At 40.9% G+C, this 18666-nt stretch overlaps 1 protein-coding gene across 1 annotated transcript in view; it reads right to left on the bottom strand.

Annotated features, from left to right (window-relative positions):
- Nucleotides 1-18666, bottom strand: part of kcnb2b (potassium voltage-gated channel subfamily B member 2b) — a 55750-nt gene that overhangs the window by 18350 nt on the left and 18734 nt on the right. The window lies entirely within an intron of this gene.

Raw genomic sequence — 18666 nt, 5'->3', positions numbered from 1 at the left:
GTCTGTCTTCTGTTCCATGGCGTACAAACACATCCGCCCCCTGGCCAATCAGAACGCTCTCCTCATCTGAGTTTCCTCTAATGAGAGAATTCATTAGCATCCTTCTCCTCTACCTTCTCACTCACAGGTGTTTCCGTGACAGTGTGATTCTGAAAATTGGAGCATTAGTTCTGGTTTCCCCCAAACCCCCCAGGGAAAGCCATGCTTCCACATTTAGAGATACTCAGAGAGAGAGAGAGAGAAAGAGGAGACACAGAAACATACATATATATTATGTATATATGTATATGTGTGTGTGTGTGTGTGTGTGTATATATATATATATATATAATGTATCCTGATTCACAAACTATACCAAAGTTGTGTGGAACTGCACCTTGCCTTCATATACTATAATTGTTCCCACTAAAATGTGCTTGAAGTATATAGCTCTGTTGGCAGGCTTCAAGCTTATCCATTTAGACAGCGGAGGAATAGTTTCAAAATGAGGTAAGCTATCTAGAGATTAGGTTACTGTGCTTATCTTTGAGTCTGTACTAATGTGGTTACACCACCATGTTTTGGGGCAAGAGGAGATTTGCAGAGATCTTTTTACAGCCCTGACCAGTTACAGTTGATAAGGGAGGCACACAGGAAATCACCCAGGAAAGCCAGCAGACCCCATTACAAAGGAATTACTGTGACTCAGTTCTCTCTCCAGTCTATACGGCCAACCGACAGGAGACTCGCCAGTGCAAATATTCAGACGCCTTGCTTCAATTCCTCTGATACCCATTTCATATTCGTTAGTGTATTATTCTAGGATGCTATTGGCAGTGCTCCCCACAATTAAATAGGAATTTATTTGATTGAAAGCCTGTGTTGTGTATAGCTATTGAATACTGAGATGATTAAAATTCATCCAACTGAAATATCCAATTAGGGGTTCTGGCCATGGAGCATATGAAATTACAGAGTACTATATAGTGGTCATTTATTCTAGTGGAAATGCTTTACCTGTCTGGTATGCGACTAAGAGCATTTGTTTAGCAGATGCATATTGGCAAGGTTTAGATTTATTTATTAGTGTTTAAGTGTTATCAGTTACAAGAGACAAAGATCAAATGCTTTTCCTCCTCACACACAAATAGTTTTACAGAAATGCATGTGAAAATTTAGGAAAGCAGGCATAACTGAGACGCAACACTGGCTGGTGACGGCGAATGAGTAATACACGTTCTGATCTTGCGACCGCAGGGGAAGACCGGCCACGCTCTTGTCTTTTGATAATGCACTAACACTTGACATGTGGTGTAGAGTGGGAGTGTTGCTGCTCCTCCTACACATTTTCTTCATCATCAGGTACTTCCTCAGGCCTGTAAGCAAAAATCCATTATAACATCCACCTCTGCTGTCACATGTTTGGGCCAGAAAGAGATTCCAGTACGACCGTCAACACAAGTTTCTTTCTTTCTTTTTTTTTTTTTTTTGCCTCTACCGGACAAATTACCCGCAGCGCAACGTCGTCCGTTGTAATCGATACGAAACTGGAACCGCAAGCCGCATGCAATGCGCAACTGTAAAGCGGCCCTGTCGCGGCGCGCTAACGCACAGTAGATTGCATCAGGGAACTTAAGCAGCGCACTGCTGAGGTACGTACGAAGACAAGGATTGATTGCTTTTCCCCCCCCCGGTGACGCGCGCAGCGTTTGACGGGACCCCGGCAGTTCTCGTCATCTTTCACTCACGATAAAGACGAAAAAGGGGATCTCATCCCGTCAGCGCCTTGTCCATGGGACATGCCACCTTCAGCCATCCACAGACCACTGGGCATTGTGCTCCGTCCGTGGCTTTCCATTATGTAATGTCTCCACTGCGAGCAGATTGGCGCCTTTCGCTGGCCTTGCTTTCCAGTTTCCTGGGAAGCAGTAATTACTGTCAAGAGCAAATTTGTTGTTGTTAATGAGCCTACATGCTGTAGCAGTAGGGTAAAAAAAGAACAGATGTGCCTTAGCTGGCCAGTTTAGATAGGAGAGATATACTCATCTATTCAGAATACATCAGTGTGTCACAGCCTGCTCTCTGTGTGTGCTGTTATATACTGTCAATGCTTCAAAAGGACTAGAAAGCACCTTATCAGAGCAAGTGAAGAGGACAGCTCTCCATTCACAAATGTAAACGGCCTGTTTTCAGGGACAAACCTTCATAAAAAAAAAAAAAGAAAAGGGAGAAATGTGGTGCTTTGTGAGATACGTTAGTTATTTTAAAAACTGAGATCAAGTGCATGCTCAAATTTACAAGTGTAGTAGAAAAACGAATATTTTGTTTTTTGTTTGAAACTAACAATTATGTTTAGAAGACTACATGCTAGAGACTCCTGTACTCAGTTTAATTTTTTTCTTTTCCAATCTAATTTGAGAGGGGGGGGGAGAGAAATATCTCATGTCTCATGTCTCTCTTAAAGCCTCATTTCCTGGATCAATCTATTTCCCATCTGAAGGATTCTTATACTCCATTCACACTCTGCTCTACTCCATTGCCATTTCACAGCAGAGGGAAATAATATTTACCTGATTAGCCACACTGTTCCTTTAGAATCTCTGAAATGTATACTTATTGTACAGCAGCCCAAGAGGCTTACTAAGGATTTAGTTTAGAAAGGCAAAGTAAAACTAGAAACAGCACAATGCAGAGGCACATAAGAAAACGTATATGTGATTTAGGGTACTGTGATTAATGCAATGAATCCAATACAGTAAGATGTAGACAAATCAGGAGCATTAAGTAAAATGATAAGGTGCTATTCTTAGCATCAAATTCATCAGTTCTGCCCTCCATGATTACAATCTCGTGTAGCACAGATGATGCAATACCTAATCTAATAGCAAAACTGCGCTTCGTCACATATAAATGCCTTTATGAGATTACTATTGGCATTCAGTTTGAAACAAGTTTGGCAAAGAATAGTTATTCATATTTCACAGAATTTCAGAATCGTATGATACTTGCGAACCTGTAAGTAGGCTATACATTTAAGCTGGGTAATGAACCTTCAGTACCAAAACCCTCTTTTCTGTTATCTATGATTATTCTATTAAACTGAGACTGAACCAAATGTGCTCACCTCCAATGTCTGTCTGTCTATATGGCTCTCATTTATTTAGAAATCCTGTCTTTGAATTTCAGGGAAAGAGACAAAAAAGTTTCTGAAAGTGTGTATTATTGTTTTATATTCTAGCAAATGCAATTTTTAAATGTTTGTGTGTACTTCTGAAACTGAGATTGAAATATTGAAGCTTTTTTTATTTTTTTCAATTTTGTCATGTCTCTCTAACACAAAATGAGATTGTTGCTTTCCATCTGTTAGTCCCTTAGATTTTCAGCAAGCTTCTCCTCACAATCAGAAATGTTGCCATCTCTTCACCTGAACTAAAACTCCAAACCAATTCATCAGATTGCAGTGTGCGTCATTGCAGATTAGAACAACAGAGAGCAATCTCTACTCTTGGGCAACAGAATGCAAGCGCTGGATTACAATAAAACCATTCTGATCTCTCAGATAGAAGACTCCTCCCTAAAAATATGGGGGCTTATGAAGGCATGCTGGACCAGAGACTGAAACACTATCTAACTGTTGCATCTGACCTTCATTATTATATGAATTTAGAGATTTATGGTGCCATTGTCTTTCTAATGGCAAAATATAAAATTCTATTTACTGATAAAAGTATGTATATTACATTCATCTGTCTATGGTGTGTTACTTTGTAACTACTTTGTTTATAGGAAGCAGTTACTATGTAGTGATTTTATTACGGAAAGGAAAATGACCTCCTTAATTACGTTCTATATACGGACAGCATTTCCATTGGTACGAATGCTGGATTAATAAAAGTGATGCAACTACTGAGAAATGTTTTTACTGGCGTAGTAAATAATTACTGAGGCTGACCAGAATTTAAGGAGCAATCAAACGAACGTAAAACAAAAACAATTTGAAAGACAGGACCACATTACCTCAAAACAATCTTTTTTTTTTTTTTTTCTTTAATCCATAGTGCTTGTTTGAAGTTAAAACAGCGAGAGATTTGTATTTTTTTTCTCGTACTGTGTCTCCTTTCAGAGGACCAGGCATGTGACGTGTGCGGATTGGGCAGAGCGCGTGGGAACTGAGCCGTCCAACCACGAGATGCCCGTGACCTGTGTGAGAGTCCAGTCCTTGAAACATCTGGCCACAGGGGAGGTAAGCAGATTAATTGAAAGATTTGGATTTCTCTTGTTCAGCCCTGTTAAAGGCAAGGTTCCTCCTCCTGCTCAGTCTAAGACCAAGGAAGGGAAAAAAAAAAAAGAAAAAAAAAAATAGTAATGCCGTAAAATCGTTTACGGGAGCTGCTCCCTCAGCATGCGCAAATTCCCTATCTGACTCCACACGAGAAGCCGAGATTTACTGTCGCACTTCAAGGAAAAACAACACGTCAGTGGAAATATGGGCGACTAGATAAGCTAAACAAAAAAGTCATCGGCCTCACAAATCATGTTCGGTGAAAAGCCAGAATGGAATGAAAACTAACTGAGAAAACTAGCTGAATCTACCATCTTTGGTTCAGAAGGACTGCCATGCAAACTGTGAAGTGTGACGTCTCATAAAGCATTATTTCGGGCGCATTGATCATAGGAGTGAATGGCCGTCCTTGGAACCTTGAAAGGACATTTCAGTGTCACATTTCCATAGGCTGAAGTCTCAGGTGCATGAACAGCGACAAGGCTCAGCTGATAGTTACGGGTGCAGTGGGACCATGTAGGGGGCTTGGGGGGGTGTTCTGTGCTGCAGTAATGAGCAGAGGGGATGGGAATTCTCCTTTGAAGGTGAGATCTCAAGGTGGCCTTCCATGTCTTTGCATGATTGTTTGTTCTGAACCCCTCCAGGAAAACACAGTACACAGTACACATACACACATTAACACACAGATACATAGGTGCAAACAAATACACATTCACAAATGTACACACAAACACACACACACATACACATTATCAGTTATATCTGAAAAAAAAGAAAAACCTTAAAAACAATATAAACAAATTATAAAATTAACTAGGAGTATCACACAGGCAATTTGTTGAATCGTTTTCGTTGTGCACACGGAAAACTCGTTTGTTCAGAAGGGTCACACAAACACAAGCACACACGAACATGGCCACAAGCAATATAATGGGGCTGTCTGATCTATTGTATTGATCAGCTGTAAGCTGCTGAAAAGCCCTATAGAGACCACAGCATCACATAAAAGACAACATTACAGCTTATCAGTTCCGCCCAAACACAAGGTCACCTTAGCTTTACAACATTTTACCGCGGCCAGGCCTGTTACAATTAGCTGGATTGGCAGGGAGATAAAGGTTCCGGTGTGTGTGGCAAGGTTGAATACAGTAGGCCGTGATTTAACGCCTAGAGCTGGATTAGCTGGTACATGGGCCACCAGCCACCATGCTCTAAAAGCCAGCACTTAGCTAGCGTTGGCCGGGGTCACAGACCTCTTTCACTCAAAATAAACAGCTCTTTGGCATTTAAGGACACAAGCTAGCACTGGACTGGATTTGGGCAGCTAAGACAAAACGTCCACCTGCTCTTTGGATGTCGTCCTGTATGCGTAAAAAAAACATAATGAAATGACTTCCTGTCTTCGCGTCTGTCCAATTTTACAGATTCCTACCTACGTGTAACAGCTTCCCGTTTGCGAGATAGCAAATCAGTCTTGTTCTCCCTTCTGTCCCCATTCTTTCTTTTTTTTTTTCGGTTAGCAGACCTCCCATTTGGATGAATAGGGAATGACCCATCGAAGAAAATATCATTACCATAAGAAGAGGAAGGACACACACACACACACACACACACATAAAACGTTATGTCCCACAGAATATAAATATCAAGATGAGCACGGCTGCTGTATTAAGGGACTGCCATTACAAGGCAGACAAAAGTTATGATATGCTTGAACAAATAGATGTTGTTTTGACCTCCTTTGACTCCCCCTCTGTCTCTTGATGAAAAAAAAAAAAAACACACACCTTTCACCTCGAACGCCCTATAAAAGTTTTTGTTCCAAAAGTACAAAAAAACAAACAAACTTCTGCGTAGAAACTCTTATTAAAAGATATCAAATGAGGTCATTTCATTACATCTACGTAAAACTTTAAACAACTTTCTCTTTTATGTTATCTTTGGTTTTTTTTCTTTGCCAGAGTAAACACTAGAGTATGCACTAGCTGAGAACAGCAAGTTGCTGTGTGCATACTGGATCTGTTAGCATAACACACAGTGATATTGCTTTTGGAGCAAAGGAATGGCTTTTTCTCTTAGATATTTATGGTCTTTGAGAGCCTCCTTCCTTTCCTTTAATCTTGCAGTTTAACAAGCCTATGTCCATATGGCCTATATTAATTTACATTTATATAATTAAAACTATTCTGATGCAGAAGATAAACAATGTTTTCGCGAAGTCATAAATCTAATTGGCTACATTTAGGTCAGCATTATTTAGGGCAATTGCCTTCAAGTAGAAGTGACTTGTTATATAAAATGCAAATTATTACACCAGGGCATTGTTAAGGTAATGAACAATCACTGACAGTTTGTAATTAGTCTCCGGAAAGATCAAACAAACAGACAGCTGGTTAACAAGCCCATTTCATAACATTTAAACATATGCCACACATGTCTGCTGCATCCACTGTGGTCCCAAATAGGTTTGATGATTTGCTGAAATGTGTTACTCTGTGGTTTGGTCACTATGGTAAGTTACACTAATTATAACAGAGCTACAGTATCCAATCAGGTAATCAGAGCAAACGCGTCTATTGAACGAAAGCTTGATCCATCCATTTTCTATCACCTCTGAGGCAAGATGATAGTCTCCATCAAGTCAAAGTCCAGCCGAGTTTATAATTAGAAAATCATCCCAAGGAGATGAAGGCTGAAGTGTTTCTGGAAAACCCCGCTTGCACTTTGCCCTTAATGGAAGAAAACGCTCAGCAAAGGAGCGACAGGACGCCTTGATCAATACCGCAGCTATTTATAGAACAGTGACATGACTGGGGTATTGAATTTTCCACTGCTTTTAATGGGGATGTCTTCTGTTTTAAGAGGGCACGCATATCAAAAGTTTGTGGCTAAATCCAAAGCAATGTTACGAGAAAATGTTCCCAGATAAAAAAAAATTGGCATAATGCCATGATTGCCATAAAACCATCAAAAAAAAAAAAAGTAAAATCTTTCAGTGCGAAAGACATAATTGCTAACCTCACAAAGATCTGGGAAATCCTCCAAACAGAGGCAACTCCAGGCGACTCCCGTTACAGAGGCATTGGTTCATAAGAACCCCATGTGGTGAATAGCACACAGTCTTTGAAAGGCCACCATGGGAGAAGTATGTGATTCTGCCCCACTGCAGCAGTGGCCAGAGCCCATGCAGAGAGGACATGAAAAGACAAGTCAACTGTGTGAGCAGGCACAGACCAGAATAGATCCCGACATTCACATCCAGGTAATTCAAAACTAACTCAGTAACAGCCAGGGGGAGAGGACAAAGATAAATGAAATGAAGCATATTGGCATCTGAGTGGGGGGGGGGGGGGGGTGTTCAGGTGTTCCCCTGAGCTAGAGAGGGATGGGAAAGAGCGAGAGACGGACGAGAAGAGAGAGCGACAGGCTAATGAGGAGGGAAATATCTGTGAGGTACAGGTCTGTGTGAATCTTCTAAGGTCTACCCCAGTCACCATACCACTGTCTAGCTAGTGTCTCAGTATACATATAATGTATGCTATTCATTATGCCTACTTGCTTTCCTGCCTGTCTCTCAGTGCCCCTTTGCCTTTGCTGTGTACATATTATAGTTCCAGTCTGCTGTGTGTTAACCAAACTCATGAAGAGAGAACAAGGGCAGAAGCGTCTGAATGAGGTTGAGAAAGATGAGTGTTTTGATGAACTGCCGCTATATACCTCAGAGCAGAAATAGGGTCATACTCACACAGGAGCGTGATGTGAAATCACAGTAATTTTCCTGCCTCGTCAATGATATGAGAAGGCTTAGTGCGTGTGTGTGTGTGTGTGTGTATGTGTGTGTGCATCCTTCTAGCCTCAGTTCAGCACCTAAGACTGCAAATAAGGCTGGGAATAATGAATTCCAGGGTGTCACCACTGGGCTAGCAGAACATGACTGCCAGATAGCTGTTTGCTATTAGAACACAGCATGTGGAGTGCCATTTACACTGCCTCATTGAGTTTTATTCTCAATGGCCCTCAAGAACTTTTCACCTAGAAAAGTTGGCCTATAGAAATGCGACATTAAATTCATGGTCTGTACCGGAATTACAAGTAACAGCCTGTGTTTTAAAGCTTAACAATACACTTTCAAAACATGATGGCATACTTAGATATGACATTTTTACCAGCCCATGAAATGATTCATTCTTCCTTCTCTTCATTGCATTCCCTGAGAATAGTTATAAAACTGTGTGAAAATGGATCCGTCGACTGCTGTCCAAACAACCAATAATTCAAAGAAAAGACCCTGTATTGTTCATATATGTAACCTTGACATCTTACACAACAAAATGGTATTGTTTGTCCCCTTTTCACTGTCGTGCGGAAGTACATCTCCTTAGAAAGGCTTTTTTTTAACAGGACAACATTCAATCATAACAAAGATGGTCGGTCCCTGTCCATCAGGTTGGAGTTATGGATCACGATTCAAAGGTCTGGCTTGAGGAAACATGAAAAATAATAGTAGTAATAAAAAAAACAGCTTGTGTACACCAGCCCAGGGTCCTGTGTTCTCACATGCTTCGCTCTGAAAGTGACACCTGAAGGTCAACACTGAATCTATTTTCCCATGGACCATGACCTCATCCCCACAACCTCAGTTTTCCCTGGGAGGGAGAGCAATCATCTTAATGAGTGGCTGCAGCACTTCCACTGCCACAGAGAGAGAGAGAGAGGGGGGGGGGGGGGGGAGAGGGAGAGAGAGAGAGAAGAAGAAGAAGAAGCAGAAGAAGAAGAAGAAGAAGAAGAAGAAGAAGAAAAAGAATACACCTCTATAATACACGTATATCCTCACATGGAGCCCGATGAACAAGAAGAGCGGGAAAGCGGCTGGTGAGAAGGAGAGGGACTGACTGCATCACACATACTGAGGCAAACTGACTGTTCTGGAGATGTGTATAAAAGAACAACCTTAATCTTGTGATTAAACTTGTCATGATTCAGCAGAGGAACCAGAATTATGTGGATAAATGGAAGTCCTTATGGCCAATTTATGTGACTGAATGAGGCAGCCATCAGAATAATGTGGAGAACAGACTATGTGGCACTTTTTTTTTCTTTTTTTTCCAAGTGTCCTCCAGCACGGGGACTCGGACACTGTGGCTCCCATGTGGTTCTTTTCCAAACAGCCCTGGGTCCATTTCTGTGCTGAATGAGACAGACCACACAGCTCTGAATAGCACTACATGTCATATTAGTATTGTGCTTTTATAGCAGCGTATTCATTATTCAAATTTAAACTGTACCTCTGACAAACACAATATCCATAATCGCTCCCTCCCATCGCAGCCACAATGCACAACAACTTCCACAAAAAATTACTCGAACTGAAAACAGAGCACGCTTCACTTTTTGTCGAACCGACGCGGAGGGCTCTCAGATGCTGTAGCGCACGGCATAAATAAAATGCAAAAATAAATAACGGAATCGATTAGGGGGGCCGATCGATAGGCGGCGGAATTAGAAACTTGGCTGACACAAGTAGTTCCCTTCAGTCCTGGCACACTGTTTCCATCAAACTTTGTTCGTGCTACTTGACACTGAAGTGGTGGGAGCAGCTACAGGCCAGAATTTATGAAGTGCAATCTGCAGATAAAGGCACTCAGGGTAACGCGGGGGGGGGGGGGGGGGAGTTCCATCTGTTTGCATGCCCTTTACCGCTCACCTCACACACTTCTACAGTCTCTAACGAAACAAGGGCTCACCGTACCTATCGTGGCACGGCCACGCTATAAGCGTGGAGAGCGAAGCCGGGGGGAAAGAAACGGAGGATCAGAGAGAGCTATCGAACCTTTTTACGCCTTTCATCTTCAGATTGCTGAGTTCACAAGCAGTTTAGGTCAGTGTCCAAATGATCGTGGTGGACTTGCGCGCATCTGGTGCAGGAGTCCACAAAGCCTAATCAATAAGCATTTGCAAGTTTTTCGCAGGCCGGTTTGAGGATGTTTGTATGAAACGCGTCAGCGGTCCGTTGGTTTGGATTGAAATTCAGAACATGGGCTCAGTGCTCATTTAGGATAACCAGCTTCATCATTTCTGCAAACTGACTAATTGAACCTCGTTTAAAAGGAATGTTGACGACCAAATGGTGTAAGCAGCTGTGCATTAATGTAATATAATCACAGATCAAACTCATGAAGCATTACGGCATTAAATTTGATATGTCAAGGTCCTTAAGATTGTATTTACCGTTATTTTATCATGACTGAACTACTTATATATATATATATATGTGTGTGTGTGTGTGTGTGTGTGTATATATATGTGTGTGTGTGTATTAGCAGCGCAGTAAACGTGGGTGATAAGTTATTTAAATTCAGTAAATGTTAACAAGTTTGTTGGATGATAATTAATTTCAGCAGTTATACAATTTCAAAAGAAGTTCCTTACACAGAGATTAAACATTTTCTCAGAATGAATTTATGTTCATTGAGTCGTGCATTTGATCTATGGTAGGAGATGCATTGTTCCAATCCTGTGCATAATAGTATATCATGCAAGTCTCTAAGGAGCTTAAAGTATTGTTTCCTACTTTCATTAAATATCTCTGTCTGTGGGATGCCTCCACTGAACATCTGCTCAGACTGTAGCTTAAACATTACGTACAAGGAGCACACACACACACACACACACACACATTTTCATTTGTCAACAATTGATAAACCCTCCCTAAATCCATACTCACCCATCAAAATAAGTCTATGATTTCTTGTATTTAATTTTTGTTCAATATTATCTTATGGATATGGTAGTTCTTAGGACTTGCTAGTTGATGTATGTAAACCGGGTAAGCTTTTTCAATGCCCTTTAACTGACTGTCTGTTTGGGCTCTATTTTCCAGTCTCTAGTCATTTGGTTTCTCCAGCACAGCTCCTTCCTACCAAAGATGCTGTGTGCCACAGAGTGTATCTATGGATATGTATGCATAGCAACAGTTGCCTGGAGCTACAATGGCTAAGAATAACTCAACTTGGAGCAAGGGCCACAGAAAATCATTCACAAGAACCTTGGCTCTCTGCTTAATGACTTTGCTGGGAAAATCGTATTACATTAAATGAAACCCTTTAAATTTGCACAGTGATTATTTCATGACACGGTTATTAACAACAACATAGTGCAACAAATTAATCACAATTTAGAATGAATTATTCCAAAGTATGACCACTCATTTCACGACGTGACCAAAATTAGATGCATTTTAATTAATACCTTGAACCATTTTAATAACAGTGAGCACCAAATACGCACTGAGATGAAAGGGCATTTGTTCAAAGGAGCTCTTGGGTTAGGCAAAGTATTGTGTTTTCAAATATCAAATCCATACAACTTGTCCTGTCTTCACTGATTTTTATCTCAAGTGAAGGGAAGACATGAGGTAAAAGAGATTTTGGACAGACCTACTGTAATATTGCATAGTCAGAGCTTGCTCAGTTTACAGCCTTCAGCTTTCAAATTGACATCTGCCTCAGGTTACCAAACCAGCAGCAATATACATAATTATACTGATGACTAAAACACCGCATCACTAAAAAACGCAGCATGTTATACGGATAAGGGGCATTCCTCTTGTAAAAGGCTTCATGTTAATGTCAAACGTTATCTGAACGAATTGCAACAAATTGCACGGTTTTGCAAAGTGATATCATTATTGTTAGATCTTCAGAAAAAAAAAGAAAGAAAGAAAGAAAGACAATGCCTGGAAAGATAATCCATTGTAAAGATCTGAGAACCTAGAGACTGCATTTGGACACAGTGGTCATGCTGCTGAAGGACCAGTAAATTACACAATGTTCAGAGAAATCAGCAAGGGGGAGAGGAGAGAAAAGAACATTATTATGGAGAAAGTCCTCTACACTGCAAGAAAACAATCTTAGTGCAAAGGAAGCAGCTCTTATTCCATGTTTTAGTAATGTAATGGAAGTTAAAATATATGAAAATATATTCTGTCCACTTTGAAGCCCAATAAAACCGTTTCTATGCAAAATCGGCGCATCCTCCTTCCATACTTGTCACGAAAGCCCTTTGAAACAATATGTCTAATATCATATTTATATTTGATTGCATACATTATATTTTGATAAACCGTCTCTCATTGTGACTGCATATGACAATAATAATAATAATAATAATAATAATAATAATAATAATAATAATAATATTAATAATAATAATAACAATAATAATAATGATGATGATGATGTAAAACATGATTCCTGCTCTGCAGTCTGCCCGTATTGTTGTTCCCAAAGGGTTTGACCGCAACACTGCCATATCTTTTGAACCCACCTCAGCTTTAACTACCTCATTTCTCACGCAGAAGCTCCAGTCACCTGAGACTTCCTAGGGCACATGCGCTGCTATCAATAGACCGTGTCTCTGTGTCTTTGCGGTGGAGCTGACACCAGCTCTTCCCCTTTTGCTCTCGCCTGGGAGCAGCAATTAGAGGTGTATTAGTCGAGCGCCGTGACCCCCCTGAACCCAGCTGCGAGGAGAACAGGGACACGTCACAGGGGTGAAACACGGATGGAGGACGACTCTTCTCCTTACGCGGCCTTCGTGGTCCTGGCCTGAAGTCACATGTGCTGTTTAAAAGGCAGTTCGCCGGTGGCCTCGGCCTAAAAAAAAACCCTGAATCATGCCATTGGTCAAGGTGTGAGTTATGATTTTGGCTGACATCCATCGTTGTTTATAGCCTTAATTTAATGGATTTCTTTTTTTTGGCAGTGGGAGGGGCGTAAATCCATTGGAGAAAACAGGAATAATTACCTTGAAAGGTTGTCGTGAATGTCCCTGTTCTCTCGCTTTGTAAGCATCAAAACAAAGGGCAGTTACAAGCTGGTACCACTGAGAAATGTCAAAGACCATAAGTTACAGTTGAGTGCTGCGGATGTTTGGAAGTAAAATATTCCTGCTCAGGGGAAACTTTTAAATGATCCAAGGTGAAAAGTTATTGACTTTAAATTAGCGCGCTATTATTGTGGGCACGGCAGTTCATTTTGATCTCCTCAGACACAAGAGTAAGCTTTCTTTGGGCAGGTTAGGGATGATAAGCCTATCAAGAGATAATTAAAGGCAAGAGCCTTTCCGGCCTTGGTGGCCTCTCCCCTGTCTGAGCGGTCTCTGCTTCACAGCACCTTTAGAAACCTGTGTTCGTTCTGTTTGCACGCCCGTGTATGCCTTCCCAGCACTTTGCCCAGAGCTTTTACCAACAAGCCACCTTCGAAAACCAAACCCGCTTGTCAACTTTATTAATGGCTTCACATCCGAATGGAACCTGATTAAAATTAGGTGAAGGTTGTTATTATAGTAGACTCTGCCTTCAAAATATGCTTACCTGCGCCGTGCAAGGAGAGCTCATGGCCATACATCAACACACCTTTATGTGTTTATCCATGGAAGCCCTTCAAACTTATACTTCATCACCTGTCACACAGTTAGGTTGCATGTTAACATATTACCCTTGGCGGTGCACAGATAAACACAGAAGGGTCCTTGGAGGCTCTTGATAAACCAGGCTCGAAGGAAATGAAGAGAGTCAACGACGCATATTCAGATATTTATGAACGCTCTCTTGCTCTGACTGGGGCTTTTGCTGTACGATATAAAGTGGAAGCTCTTCTCTGCTTTTGGTGAGCCGCTAAAGAACTTGACAGAAAAGCTGCTGGCTGCTCCACGCCCACTCTCCACCTCTTCATTTACATATTCCCCCCACATTAAGAACTCAAATTAAATTTTCATTCTGCAGAACCCAGGGTTATGTAAGCAAAGACATGCAGTTTCAGCGAGACCCCCTTGATAAAAAAAAAAAAAAAAGGATACGTTTCACTAGGCACACAGCAAACAACAATCTCAAGCATAGTGCACTCATGCCTTTGGCCACTGGCTGCACAAAATGTTTACTTTTTCTAACCAGTGTTGAAGCTTTGATTTCAGGGTCCACTGCAAATGGGAATTAATGAGCAATTCACTTCAATGAATAAAGTGAAAAATGCTGACAGAGATGCACCAGATCACACTGCTCTGCATTCAGATAACATGGGAGTTACCACACTGTATTTATTTTTATTTTATTTTTCCTTAAGTCTACATACACTAAAGCGCAGCTATAATTTCTTCTTTGAGCATGTTGAGATCACCGTATACAGCACACATATGGAGTGATTAGCTCGCGACTCTGAATATAGCATTGCCATGGTAACTGGCCATCTCAGAATCTTTGTTTTCCTCTTACCGAATCTGTCAATTGACCCTACTTCTTCAGGCTGACTCGACCTGAGTTAAATGTCACATTGCACAAATGACTGTGCTCCACTATAGAAGAGTTACATGAGAGATCTTGTTAATCTGACGTTTTCAGAAAACCGTGTTTATTGTGAATTATAAGAGTCAGATGAAGTGAGTCTCTACCCATGCAAGACATTTCTACTTCAGTAATTTCAACTCCTACTCATTTCACAAGCGGCCACACTAGCCAGCAGGTTGGAGATAGACGGCCTGTAAAATGCTTTATTACCTCAGTGATCTGTATGAGTTGCTGAAATGTATTTCTCATTACTTGTCAGCTAACTGCATTTCACTTTAATGCCAAAGCAATAATGTTATATTGACTGACACATGCCTGTCGCTGTATTCTTTTCCAATATTCCAACTAAACTACTCTGAAACTAATTACATCACCGAGACAAGCCTTAATTAGAATTATATGATCCGTTCCGATTCATTTAAAACCCGCTTAATATGAAATAGATAAGACCACCCAAATTTATTATCAGCGCTAATTTCACATGACATCTGATGGAGCTGGGCTGCCCCTTTGCCTTTAGGGTGATTCAGCCAATCATGAATTCTATTACGTAAGTTTTGAGGTCTTTCTGTTGGGACACTGGAAAATTCTTCAAGAAGGAAAATACAATTCTTTCAAAGGTCAAGAGGGTGAAAATGTGTTCCACACACTGTGTTCTATAACTTCCTATAAAAGTTTGGCGATGTTTAGATTTGGTGACTAAGGAGGACACTGAAAGAGTTTGACTTTACTTTGGTGGTCATGAAACTGCGCAGTGTGCTGTGTGAGGGCGTTATTGTCTTGAGGAAACAACGTTTGCAGCTGGTTGCCTAAAATGGCATTGTATACTTTAGCCTTAATTCTATAGTGCAGAGTAATACACAGATCCATTGACTCTTGAGAGATGGCTGCCAATACCATAACGGGTCCACCGCCACACTTGGAAACAGGCAGTATGGGCATAGGGTTTCCTTTGGCTTTCACCAAACATAATTCAATACTGGGAATAATGGAAATGGAAAAAATGTATTGGAAAAGAACTTATTGCACCATATCATTTTCTGGCGTTACTCTGAAGTCTGGCTTTTCCTCCCTTCGACTAGCAGTCACTAGGTAACCACACGAAATCACTGCACCATCTTGATATCAACTGCGTGCTTCCTCTGAAACATGTGAAGCCAGTCACTATATCTTTTTTCATACTATGAGCGAGCAAAGAGGAGAGCAATGACAGCACAACAGTTCCTGCAATTATGTAGGGACCTTACTGCCAGTGAATACTGGCCAGCATTGAGAGGGAGAATAATGCTAGCCAACACGCTCACTTACAGAAACATGACCATTTTTGTTCCCCTGGACCTCAGCCACAATCAGTAAGTGTGGTACAGCTGGGATTCAAACCATGAATAGCACATCTGCACTGTGGGAACAGTGCCGTAACAGGGAATGCCATTTGAATGCAGTGCCACTTGCCTTGTGTCCAAGTGTCCTTTCCTCTAAACTTTGATTAGAAAGCACTATTCATCTTTGCTAATATGCTTTCCCATTCGACACATTAACTTATTTTGTTGTTTATGTGACTGGCGCGACAATAATTCAGGTGCCAGCTCTGAACTCTATCAAAATCTGTATGTCTGGCATGTTGCTTTACAGACTCACACGACAAAACTTTTAAGATCATGTTTACAGAAGCAATATATCAGTAATGGGCATTGTAATTAATCTGAAACACAACCCTCCATTATCACAGCTGAATGAGCTAATCAAGGCTATGATGATACGTCGATCAGTAGAATCAGGTGTGAATGCCACCACTCTACCTGTTCCCCAGGACCTCCCTACTCTGCAAACTTTTGTTTTCAGCCCAGCACTACCACACCTGATCAATTATTCATCAAAGCCTTGATTACCTCAATCAGCGGTGATAATGGAGAGTCAAAACAAAGACAGGGCAGGGCAGAGTGGTCCGCATGACTAGACTACCAGGTATTTCAAAATACGAGTCCTTTTTCATTGTATATTCATTCTGTAAACAGAAATGAGTCTGATAAAACTCCATGACTGATAGGTGATGTGAAGGAAATCAAGGTCCAAATAAGTTCATTTAGTAGCAGAGGAGTGATGGTGAAGACCTAAAGATCCAATTCATTTTTTTTCTTTTTTCTTTTTCTTTTTTTCTCTTTTTTTGAATGTCACAGCTAACATTTTTGAAAATCCTGAAATGGAACATGCGATTATGTCTTTTAAATGAAGACAAACCCATGAGCACTAAAGCTGAATTCTTTCTTAAAGAGGAGATGGAAACCGTTTCTCCATGGCTCTTTCCTGTTTTAATCCTCATTAAGATCCGGCATTCAAAAGCACACCAACACAAATTGCATTTGAGGGACATCAACAACTGCTGCAGTGTTCAGCAGAATCAGAGGTTGGAAGCTGCTCCCTTTGAATCTAAGCTCTTTGTTGAAGTTTTTTTTTTTTTTTTTTGTCTTTAAAAAAATGCTATTAGTAAGATTTTAGTGCCCTCTAACAACTTTGTAGAGACTTCCTGCTCACTTCAAGCAAACACCACACATCAAAAATGTGGTCTAACGAGGCTAATCAACCAGACCATTTATATTTCATTGCCTTTGCAGTGCTGCCACGCAGAAGCCCTGCCGTGGCAACTCCAGCCATGATTCTGCTGCTGAGGCGTTTGGTGCAGGACACCCTGAGAAGTGCAGATACGCACTCAAAGCGCATCGAAGAAGAGGACGCCGCATGGTGCGTGTTATTACGCTATGAATTATGTATACTCTGCACCAGTGAAAGTGGTTTTGAAGGGTGCGGTGGGTGGGAAAGGGTGGTGTAGCAGTAACTGATTAATATGAGTTTTCCTCCGCCCGACATTCTCTTGAGGGATGAGTTTCCTGTGGACGCTGAGGATGAGCAGCTCCTGCCACTTTAACTTTATACGTCCTAAAGTGAACACAGGGCACCCTGCCAGCAAACATCCTTTTATTAACTGTCATTGTTGTCTTTTTCAAGAGGACACCTACCACAGCCCACATCAAAAGCCATGATATGAACTTGGGAGCAGTGTACTTCAGACTATCACTGTGGGAGCTTGTAACGGTGCTTCAACACCATGCAATAAAGCAGGGGAACAACCAACAGAGGGGAGTGGAACACAGACTTCTATTTGGACACACATACACACACACACACACACACACACACACTTCTCTATCTATCTATCTATCTATCTATCTATCTATCTATCTATCTATCTATCTATCTATCTATCTATCTATCATCTGTCTTTAGCTAAGAAGAACAGATCTCTCCACTTGTGGCTTTTAGTGTAATCCAATGAGGCCCACGGTGTCCTCATGAATGCATCAATTCCTTTATGACAGCCTGCTTTTGGGTACATCTCTCTACTCTAAATGGCTATGATAGTCACTGGGCTTCTAATGGCAACTTAGAGGCATAATTTCATATTACAGAGACATTACCATTGTCTTTCCATTTGAGAGGTTTCTAATGAATTTCAGACTTCAAAGTCCTCTCCTCTATTATAACAGTGCCTGCCCGACTGGCGGAGAAGCTCATATTTTACACAGGTCAATCAATTTCCTGGAATTTCAGTAACTTTCGAGTGTAAAATCAAAACACACCAACTTTAATGTTGGATAATATCGTAGGTGCTACAGGAGCATTTTTTTTTTATCTTGCCAATTATTTTTCTTTTACCACAGAGCATAATTAAATCTGTGGCAGCCAACAGCTTACCTATCCTTTCTAGGTGAATGAAAAATAAAACTATGTCTAATATCTACAGATATACGGATACATCTGAATTAACATTTGAAGGATCTGAAGAACCATAACCAAAAGAAGGATTAACAATTCTTTAAAATTTTGAATGAAAACTTGAATGAATATTTTAATATAGAAGACTGGAGTACATCAGTGGACAGCTCGTTGGCTTATATGAACTGTTACAGCTCACCATTGGCTCACTATTAGGTTTCATGTTTCAAAAGCCCATGCTGGTCTAAAGAGAGCCCATAATGGTGCCTGTCTAACGCTATCATCAAAAGTC

The sequence above is a fragment of the Chanos chanos genome, chromosome 3 (assembly GCF_902362185.1).
Source record: "Chanos chanos chromosome 3, fChaCha1.1, whole genome shotgun sequence".
Lineage (NCBI taxonomy): Eukaryota > Metazoa > Chordata > Actinopteri > Gonorynchiformes > Chanidae > Chanos > Chanos chanos.
Note: the sequence above shows the minus strand (reverse complement) of the source record. Positions and strands in the feature narration are given on the sequence as shown.